The sequence below is a fragment of the Spinacia oleracea genome, unplaced genomic scaffold (genome assembly GCF_020520425.1).
Source record: "Spinacia oleracea cultivar Varoflay unplaced genomic scaffold, BTI_SOV_V1 SOVchr0_118, whole genome shotgun sequence".
NCBI classification, from domain to species: Eukaryota; Viridiplantae; Streptophyta; class Magnoliopsida; order Caryophyllales; family Amaranthaceae; genus Spinacia; species Spinacia oleracea.
Window position 1 is genome coordinate 20001 of NW_026614446.1, and position 10000 is coordinate 30000.

Below are 10000 nucleotides of genomic sequence, written 5' to 3' on the forward strand. Positions count from 1 at the left end.
TAAGGTACTCAGAAAATTCGGCACTTTTGGGGCAAGATGGGTGTTTGAATTTTCTCTCAAAAAACTCACTTTTGAATACTTTGAAACTTGTGTATAAATTATGACCCCTAGGCCTTTATTTATAGAGTTATGGAAAAGGAATCGTAATCCTAGTAGGATGCGAATTAATTGGAATTAGAATTCTACATGAATTCTACTTAATCAATTTATCCAATAGGAATAGACATTTAATCATACACTGACTCTTGCAGATTCAGGAATCTCGCATGAGCTCAAACTCACACACACACGGCAGCCACAAGGGCTGCCCACGCATGCGAGCAGCAGCCCACGCAGCGCGGCCCACGCATGCGTGGCCTTGTGCGCGCTGGGCTGTGGCGTGCGTGCTTGCTGGGCGACGGCCTGGCTTCGTGCTGGGCCTTCGTCCGGCAGGCCTCGTCCGATGCTAATTCGTACGATACGCTTCCGATTAAACTTCCATTTCCGGAATCTATTTCCGATACGAACAATATTTAATATTTCCGATTCCGGAATTAATTTCCGTTTCGAACAAATATTTAATATTTCCGTTTCCGGAATTATTTTCCGATTCCGGCAATATTTCCGATTCTGACAATATTTCCGTTTCCGGCAATATTTCCGATTCTGGTAATATTTCCATTTCCAATAATATTTTCCGATACGTACCATGTTTCCGTTTCCGGCAACATCTACGACTTGGATAATATTCATATTTCCGATACAATCCATATTTCCGTTTCCGGCAATATCATCGTTTCCGGAGTATTCATTTCTTGCCTGTGACGATCTTAGCTCCCACTGAAACCAAGATCCGTCGGTTCCGAATATTCATAGATGGAGTATTTAATGCCATTAAATACTTGATCCGTTTACGTACTATTTGTGTGACCCTACGGGTTCAGTCAAGAGTAAGCTGTGGATTAATATCATTAATTCCACTTGAACTGAAGCGGCCTCTAGCTAGGCATTCAGCTCACTTGATCTCACTGAATTATTAACTTGTTAATTAATACTGAACCGCATTTATTAGACTTAACATAGAATGCATACTTGGACCAAGGGCATTATTTCCTTCAGTCTCCCACTTGTCCTTAGGGACAAGTGTGCATTTCCTAATTCCTTTGTCGCTCGATGCTTGCTCTTGAACATAAGGTAAGAGTTGTCATCCTTATTATGTCCAGAGGTGTTCCTCGGTTTCAGAGTTCAACTGATCAAATAAACAGATAATCATAGCCTATGATTCATCCGAGCACGGCCATGCATTTCACAGTTTCTAGCTCTCCGAGTGGCCTTGTACAACTTTTAAGCATCTCATCCCGATTTATGGGAGGACAATCCCAATCTTGCGATCTTGAGATTAGACTTCGTTTGATAGGTGATTACCTGAGCGTTGCCTTTATAGCCTCCTTTTACGGTGCGACGGTTGGTCAACGTCAAAGCAACCAGTTCTCAAACAAGTAATCTCAAATCACTCAGGTATTGAGGATTTAGTGTCTAATAATTTAATGAAATTTACTTATGACAGACTTTCATCTCTTACAGTAAAGTTTCATAGGTCTTGTCCGATACTAGTCTTCCCAAAGTAAGTATCTATGCAAATGATTATGACATTGCCATGTCCACATAGTTCAAGAAACAGAACTACTAGTCATCTTGCATTCTAATCGTCTAACGTTTTCTATGCGTCCAATTTTATAGAAAACTCCGATTAGGGACCATTTTCAACCTTTGACATTCAAGTTCACTTGATAGACATTTCTTAGTCACAGGACTGGTCCTGACAGTCTATCTTGAATATTTCGTCAAATTTGAAGGGACTCATCATTTAATACTAAACCAAGATTAAATGGAATATGAAAATACATTTCATATATGATAAATGTTCAACCCCAATGTTTTACAACCATGGGCCTCAAACCCATTTTCTAAAACAATTCATGGAATTCAAAGCTATGCTTGATTTCCAGTGCGACAATGTGAGTGTTGCTTCTCACTTGTTGCATAGGTTTAGTTATCATGCTTTGCCAATCTTAACATCCTTTTCTATCGAATGTTCTTCGAGATATGATGATAAGATCTTTTCGAGTTTGTTTATTATGTGATCTAGTCTTTCTTACTTCGATGGTGGTTTTACTCATTTTGCAATGAAGAACCATCAAGTTAGCAGACGTTTTTCTTGCTCCAAGAGTGGTTCTACGCATTTTTCAATGAAGAACCATCAAGCCAGCAGATAGGTGATCTACCCAAGTTCAGTGAAGAACTTTAAACAACCCTGTTTTATTGCTTCTTAGGCAATAATCATTTTTACTTCAACTGTATAGGTTGCTAGTGATGCTTTGTTTGGATTTACCTATCCAAGCAGTTCATAGATATGTGGAAGACTCTTCAACTATATCTTAGAACATAGAAATTATTATTTTAATTTCCCACGCAACAACTCATGGTCTCCAATCCATGTTGCCATTTCAAAACACGATGCTCTATAGCTCGTCCTTATCAATGGTTAACTTCAAAGGGGTCTTGCTTGATCCTTTGCCAGTGTTTCTGCGTGTAGCATCAATATTTAGCATATCTTTATTTCCTTGAATCAAGAACTATTCCTATGTACTTTTTCAAGTACCATAAGTATTCTTGATCTCAATCTAGTTGATCTTCACTTATATCAATAGAGATTGGTATATGTTCGTTATGGCTAAAGTCATACGATACGTTTTTGGCGATCCTCATATTATATCATACATGATAAATTCTTTTGCAGAATAATTCCCAATTGAATTCTATTCATGTAACTTTAGCTTATTCAATTTCAGCAGATACTGAATCCAGCTAAATTCTTTGACATATAATATAGGTTAAGAATCTCATTTAGACTCTTTGATGTTTAACTTAGTAAATGCTTATACATAGTTCAAACATCCTTTACTTAGATTTATTCACATGGGTCGAATATCTCCAATGGAGACTTTCGTGTTTGATTTAGTAAATGCCATTACTTAATCCAAAACAATATCATAAGATTTTTGTAAATAGATCTTAATACCCAGTATGTACTAAGTTTCGCCATGGTCCATCATTGATGAATTATTTCAAATCTAAGTCATTAGCATTTGAATGTTATTTCACAATAGAGAGATATGTGTGTGATACACATAGGACCAAATAAGTTTTTATGTGCTCCCACTAAACTTCTTATACATCTATAAGAATCATGTACATTTTATGAAACTAAAATACTTATTAGCTTCACTAAAATACAGTTCCAACTCCCAATTGCTTGCTTAAATCTGTACTTAGATTTTATAAGCTAGCTTTCTCTTTCAAGCATTTATTTGGATCCACAAATCCTATGACATACCATGTACATAGTTTATTCCAACATTTGATTGAGGAATACGTTTTGTCATCCAATTGCTATATGTACCAATATGCAATCATTGCTTGAATTATAGACTTGAGCATTACGATTATGCATGAGGTTTCAACACAATTTACACCATGAATTTGCTTGTAACCTTTAGCAACTAATCTAGCTTTGTGTGTGAACACAATTCCATGTTTGATGGTTTTTATCCTTAAAACTTGCAACCAATAGGTGTGAACCCATTCTTGCAAATCAACAAAATTTCAATTTTGTCATCAAAACATTGAGTATGTTTTATGGCCTCTAACCATTTAAAACATTTGAGTCTATATATGGCCTCTAACCATTTTAGGGAATCTAGGTTTCGTCATAGCTTTCTTACAAGTCACAAACTCATTAATCTACATGATAATAGTTTGACTGCAAGTTGTAGGTTTCTTCACTATTTAATAGAAGAATCTCATAGTTTCATTGACCTGATCTCTATGTTTCTTTACTATCTAATAGAAGAATCTCATAGTTTCAGTGACTTGAATTCTATGCCTACTTGGGTATAGAACATCAAACATTAGAATATCAATAGCCACTTGAAAGTCCTTTGAATATTCTGTTCTCTTTGAAGCACTTGTAAAGTCTTCTAAGAGATATCTATTCTTTAAAGCCACTTCTAAAGTCCTTAAAGAATAAGTTCGGATTTTCTGAAGTACTTCGAAAAGCCTCCGGAATGTCCGTTTATGTTTGTTGTTCGCCTCGAAAACTTTCGAGGTCTATTTTCTCCCACTTGTCATTTTGGAAACGAATCTCCAAAAGGACATTATTTCGAGCAAACAAACATTATGTTCTCAAAAATTCGTGGTAGAAACAATACCCTTGTGTCTCATTTGAATAAATCACAATGAAACATATATCTAGACTTGGGCCTTAGTTTGTTGAATAACAAACACTAAGCTCCCACTGAGTTTAGCAACTCTTTAGATATAATTTGAAAAGATATCCTGAAATTACTTTTCAATAGCTTTGACGAATTTGGTTTAGTTTGGTGGTAGTTGAGCATTTTGTTTTAGAAATTATAGGAAAAGTCTTTATGATTCATCATTGATCGAATCAAGTACTAATTGACTTCGATCATTCCAACGTAGATATGCCATATCTTATGGAGCTAGATTGTGAAATTACAACACACAATCATTGATGATCATATTTGGTCTCAAGTAATCATCAACATGATCTAACCTAGATCTTTATGATTTCTTGCCGAGTGGATTTTATACTTCTGAATCTTTGAACTAGCCAAACAGATTCAACTTATATCACATTTGAGTAAATAAACCTATATTCACTCAAATCCATGTGAAATAATAAAGTCATAAAACCTTTCTTTAGCTTTGAACTCTATCGTCTAGGCGTTCTAACAATAGTTCATATTCTTTGTTACTTTCAACAAGTAAGACTAGCTTGTCTTAAGTTGATCTAGAAATCAACCAACTTTCAAAAGTCCATCAAAATAGAGCTTATGAATGTTAACTTGTTGATATGGTCTAAGCAACAATGCCAAAGATTTAATGGAACTCAAATCAAGGGTTTGATTTGAACCTAGTAAAGTTCTTTAAAGAGTTGTTTGTTTTAATCAAGCATATTGACTCAACCAGTAATTGACCATTTCATTCAAATAAACAAACAAACAAGCATTGTTTTTGTTCTTCTGAATGTGAGTCTTTCTGTGTTTGAAGCAGAAATTTAGGTATGCTGATTATGGAACAAAATAGCCATTAAGTTCCAGCCTTTGAAAGGACTTAAAACAAACTAGATGACCCTACAACTAATGTAGCATTGCCATGCTTCATTTCCCACTTGTAGGTCATTTGTGTATCCTAGCTTCCATTATTTGAGTTATTACCGAAGTAAGAACCTCAAGCGGTATATGATACCAAGGAAGTTTGATTGCTAGGTCACTTCTCTTTAAACATAAACTTATAGGTAGAAACGGAATCGTAAATTCCTTTCATTTGTTCCTCGTTTTCCTATTTCTTGTACCCTTTCTTATAGTCTTAAGAATTGAATTCTTTAGTGTTGACTTTTATACTTTGTTAGACATGTCCAATGTCACCAACAAGGTTCTTTACCATTTATGTTGAATATTTTGTTTCAACTAGATGATCTTACCAGAAGCTTCTAAAGTTCTCTAAGCACCGATCTATTCGAATGTCTAGGGACTAGACTCATTCGAGAATTAAATGGACAAAGATATTAGGTTGTTAACCATTGGTAAAGCTGAGCGTATTAAACTCAATGCTTTATGATCTCAAAACTACATTGTATTTTGAATTCACAAGCACCAATTGGTTTGCCATTCGATTTTGATATTCGAAAACAACCATAAAAGTCGCTAAAAGAAACGTACATTTTAAATTGCTCACTTTCTCTCTTTTCCGTGAATCGTTCTTGGATTCACTACCAATCGAGGAAATTTACTGTTACCTTTCTAAAAGGATTTATTGCAGTGCAAGATATTTAATTATAAACAATAATTAAAACATACATTGAAGCATGCAAAGTCTAAACATTTATCATGAATAATAACTTGAAATTAAAGCAACCATGCAATTCAAACAAGTTATTAGCATTTTATTCGATTTTATTGTTCCGGCAGGTGTGAATAAAATGATTCCAAGATCCTAAAATCATTGAAGAACTAAGCACAGTTTGTCGACTTAATCCTAAAACATCTTAGGTAAGCAAAAGCCTTTTGCTAATAGTCTAGAAACTACTCTTGGTTGATAGGTACGTCTAAGAACTTATTAGGTAAACCTATCGATTTTGCCACGACATAAAAGGACTCCTTACTTATATCGTTGAGTTTCACCAAAACTAACATGTACTCACAATTATTTGTGTACCTTGCCCCTTTAGGACCAATAAGTAACACCTCGCTGAGCGAAAACTATTACTAGATTGATGTAAAGGATATCCAAGCAAGTGTATATTTTGGCATGGCACCTTTTTACTCAATTTTTAAGTTTGGAACTTAAGGCTCTTACTATGTTGGTTAGATTTTAAGTGAACTAAAATCCTTAATCATGCAACATAATCAAGCTTTTGATCTCATGCATTTTAAGACATATTTAAAGCAATAAATAACTTAAAACATGCATAAGATATTTGTGATCTAGTATGGCCCGACTTCATCTTGAAGCTTTGACTTCAAAGTCCGTCTTGAAAATCTCCGTGGGAGGCACCATTTTCTTCAAATAGGATAAGTTATAACTAATTACAACTATTTGATGGTACGCAGACCATATTTGAATTGAAAAACAACTTTGGTACTTTAGACCAATTACATTCAAATTAATGGTACGCAGACCATATTTTCTATCCTATTTGGGCCATACTAGTCACTTCATAACCTGCATAACAGTACATATACAATATATACCATTCACCCATTCATTATCATGAATGGCCCACATAGCTGGTTAGTTAAACACATTATGCATCACGTAAACATTTGCAGCAATTAATCAAGGGCACCAATAATCTACCAATTATTCAGTCCTTATTAATTCTAATCGAGTTGTTTTAACCTTAAGGATTTGTAGACCTAATCAAGAGTTTATGACTAAAAGCACTTCCACTCAAACTAATAAATTCATATGCTTTACTAATTTTAAACATAAAATTGTATTTCTAGTCTAACCGGAAACATACAAATTTAATTAAAATTTAAAGCTCATATAAATTTATAATTGAATCCAAAAATTTAATTTTAATTTCAGTCACATTTAAATTAATTTATGATTTTAATTTTAGTAAAATAATTAGAATAAATGCCATTTATTATAATTATAATATTCAAAATTAAAATCCAAGAAATTAATTCAAATTATTAATTTTAAAATCAATTAAAATTACGTGAACTGAAATTTTCAAATTAATCATTCAAAACGATCTAATCGTAACGCAAACACCCTACGCGTTGCACGCCCATGGGCTGTACGCACACAGCCATTGCTGGCCATGTACGCGCAGCCCATGCGCTCGTTGCATAGCTGCTGCTGTCCCATACGCAAGCCTCCGCACAGCGCCCACCGCACGCGAGCTATCGCTCGCAGCGCGCGCGCGTTACCGCGCTCGCTGGTGCGCGAGATCGCTCGCTGGTGCGCGCGAGCCATCGCTCGCTGGGGCGCTGCATCGCTCGCTGGCGCGCGAGATCGCGCGCTGGCGCGCGAGATCGCTCGCTGGTGCGCGCGAGCCATCGCTCGCTGGCGCGCGAGATCGCGCGCTGGCGCGCGAGATCGCTCGCTGGTGCGCGCGAGTGATGCTGGGCGCAGCGCTCGTGGCACGCGAGCTTGCGCTCGCTGCGCACGAGGCTGCGCGCTGTTGTGCGAGGCAGCGCGCGCTGTGGCGCAGCTCGCTTGCTGCCCACACGCGACTGCCTTGGCTCGCCCCTCGCCCATGCCCATACGTTCATTGCTCGTGGCACACGACACAAGGCAGGGCTGCTGCCTTGTGCTCGTGCACTACGGCCTTGCTCATTGCATTCGTGCCGCACGGGCGACGAGCTCCCTTGCTCGTCGTCGCATGCCCGCATTATACAACACCCCTTAAGGGTAACACGAAGCGTCCATTGCTTCGCGCGTGCAAGTTATTTGAACGAATCGCATAAAATTTAAAATTTATATTTAAAATTAATGACAAATTAATAAATAATATTAATTTCATAATTTTAGGGCGAAAAATCGAAAATTTATTATCCAATTGATTTCCGATTGATATGGATTCAAGTCTAGGTCATAAAAATTTAAAATTTATCGTAAATTTACAATTTTTATGGTGGTTTTTAATCATAGGTTTCTAATTAAATTACAATTAATTATGAAAATCAAATTAATTCTAAATTATTCTAATTTTCAACAAATTAATCATAATTACAAATTAGATTGCATAATTAACAAGACTAGGCATTCAAACTTGTTAAACATATGCAGTAGGTCAATCAAAAATTCAAGATTTATCAATAAGAATCGCAAATATTTAATTTAACATCTTAAATTTACGAAATTTTGCATTCGAAAAACTAAAACCTTCGAAAAGTCATAGTTAGGCTTCGAATTTGAGAATTCTGGGTTCGGCAGAAAAATACTATTTTTGTCAAAATTTTAGAATGCCTTTTACATGCGGAATTGACACAAAAATCACTCAATTCGGATGAGTAACGAAGAAACTGCCGAAAAAACTGCGTACATATAATTAAATAAACGCAATTTGCAATTAATTAACAATTACGAAAATTAATCACCCCTTTTAATTCTTGCAAATTTGTAATATTTAACCATGTTCATGCAATTTAGATTATGAAAATAATAAGGGGCTCGTGATACCACTGTTAGGTTATGATACATATGACATTACATAGATCATGCGGAAACAACCATTAACCCAGGAAACATATTATTTACACATAATCATTTAGCATAGTTTAGATGCATACTCTTTGTTGCGTGCCTTCCCTAGTTGCGCCCGAACCGAACAAGAACAAGTCTTTTAGGACTCCAAGTGTCGTCCCTCCGTAGAAAGTCCACAGCACGTCCGGATCCGCCTTAAGATTGACCAACTAGAATCGCCCTTAAGGTACTCAGAAAATTCGGCACTTTTGGGGCAAGATGGGTGTTTGAATTTTCTCTCAAAAAACTCACTTTTGAATACTTTGAAACTTGTGTATAAATTATGACCCCTAGGCCTTTATTTATAGAGTTATGGAAAAGGAATCGTAATCCTAGTAGGATGCGAATTAATTGGAATTAGAATTCTACATGAATTCTACTTAATCAATTTATCCAATAGGAATAGACATTTAATCATACACTGACTCTTGCAGATTCAGGAATCTCGCATGAGCTCAAACTCACACACACACGGCAGCCACAAGGGCTGCCCACGCATGCGAGCAGCAGCCCACGCAGCGCGGCCCACGCATGCGTGGCCTTGTGCGCGCTGGGCTGTGGCGTGCGTGCTTGCTGGGCGACGGCCTGGCTTCGTGCTGGGCCTTCGTCCGGCAGGCCTCGTCCGATGCTAATTCGTACGATACGCTTCCGATTAAACTTCCATTTCCGGAATCTATTTCCGATACGAACAATATTTAATATTTCCGATTCCGGAATTAATTTCCGTTTCGAACAAATATTTAATATTTCCGTTTCCGGAATTATTTTCCGATTCCGGCAATATTTCCGATTCTGACAATATTTCCGTTTCCGGCAATATTTCCGATTCTGGTAATATTTCCATTTCCAATAATATTTTCCGATACGTACCATGTTTCCGTTTCCGGCAACATCTACGACTTGGATAATATTCATATTTCCGATACGATCCATATTTCCGTTTCCGGCAATATCATCGTTTCCGGAGTATTCATTTCTTGCCTGTGACGATCTTAGCTCCCACTGAAACCAAGATCCGTCGGTTCCGAATATTCATAGATGGAGTATTTAATGCCATTAAATACTTGATCCGTTTACGTACTATTTGTGTGACCCTACGGGTTCAGTCAAGAGTAAGCTGTGGATTAATATCATTAATTCCACTTGAACTGAAGCGGCCTCTAGCTAGGCATTCAGC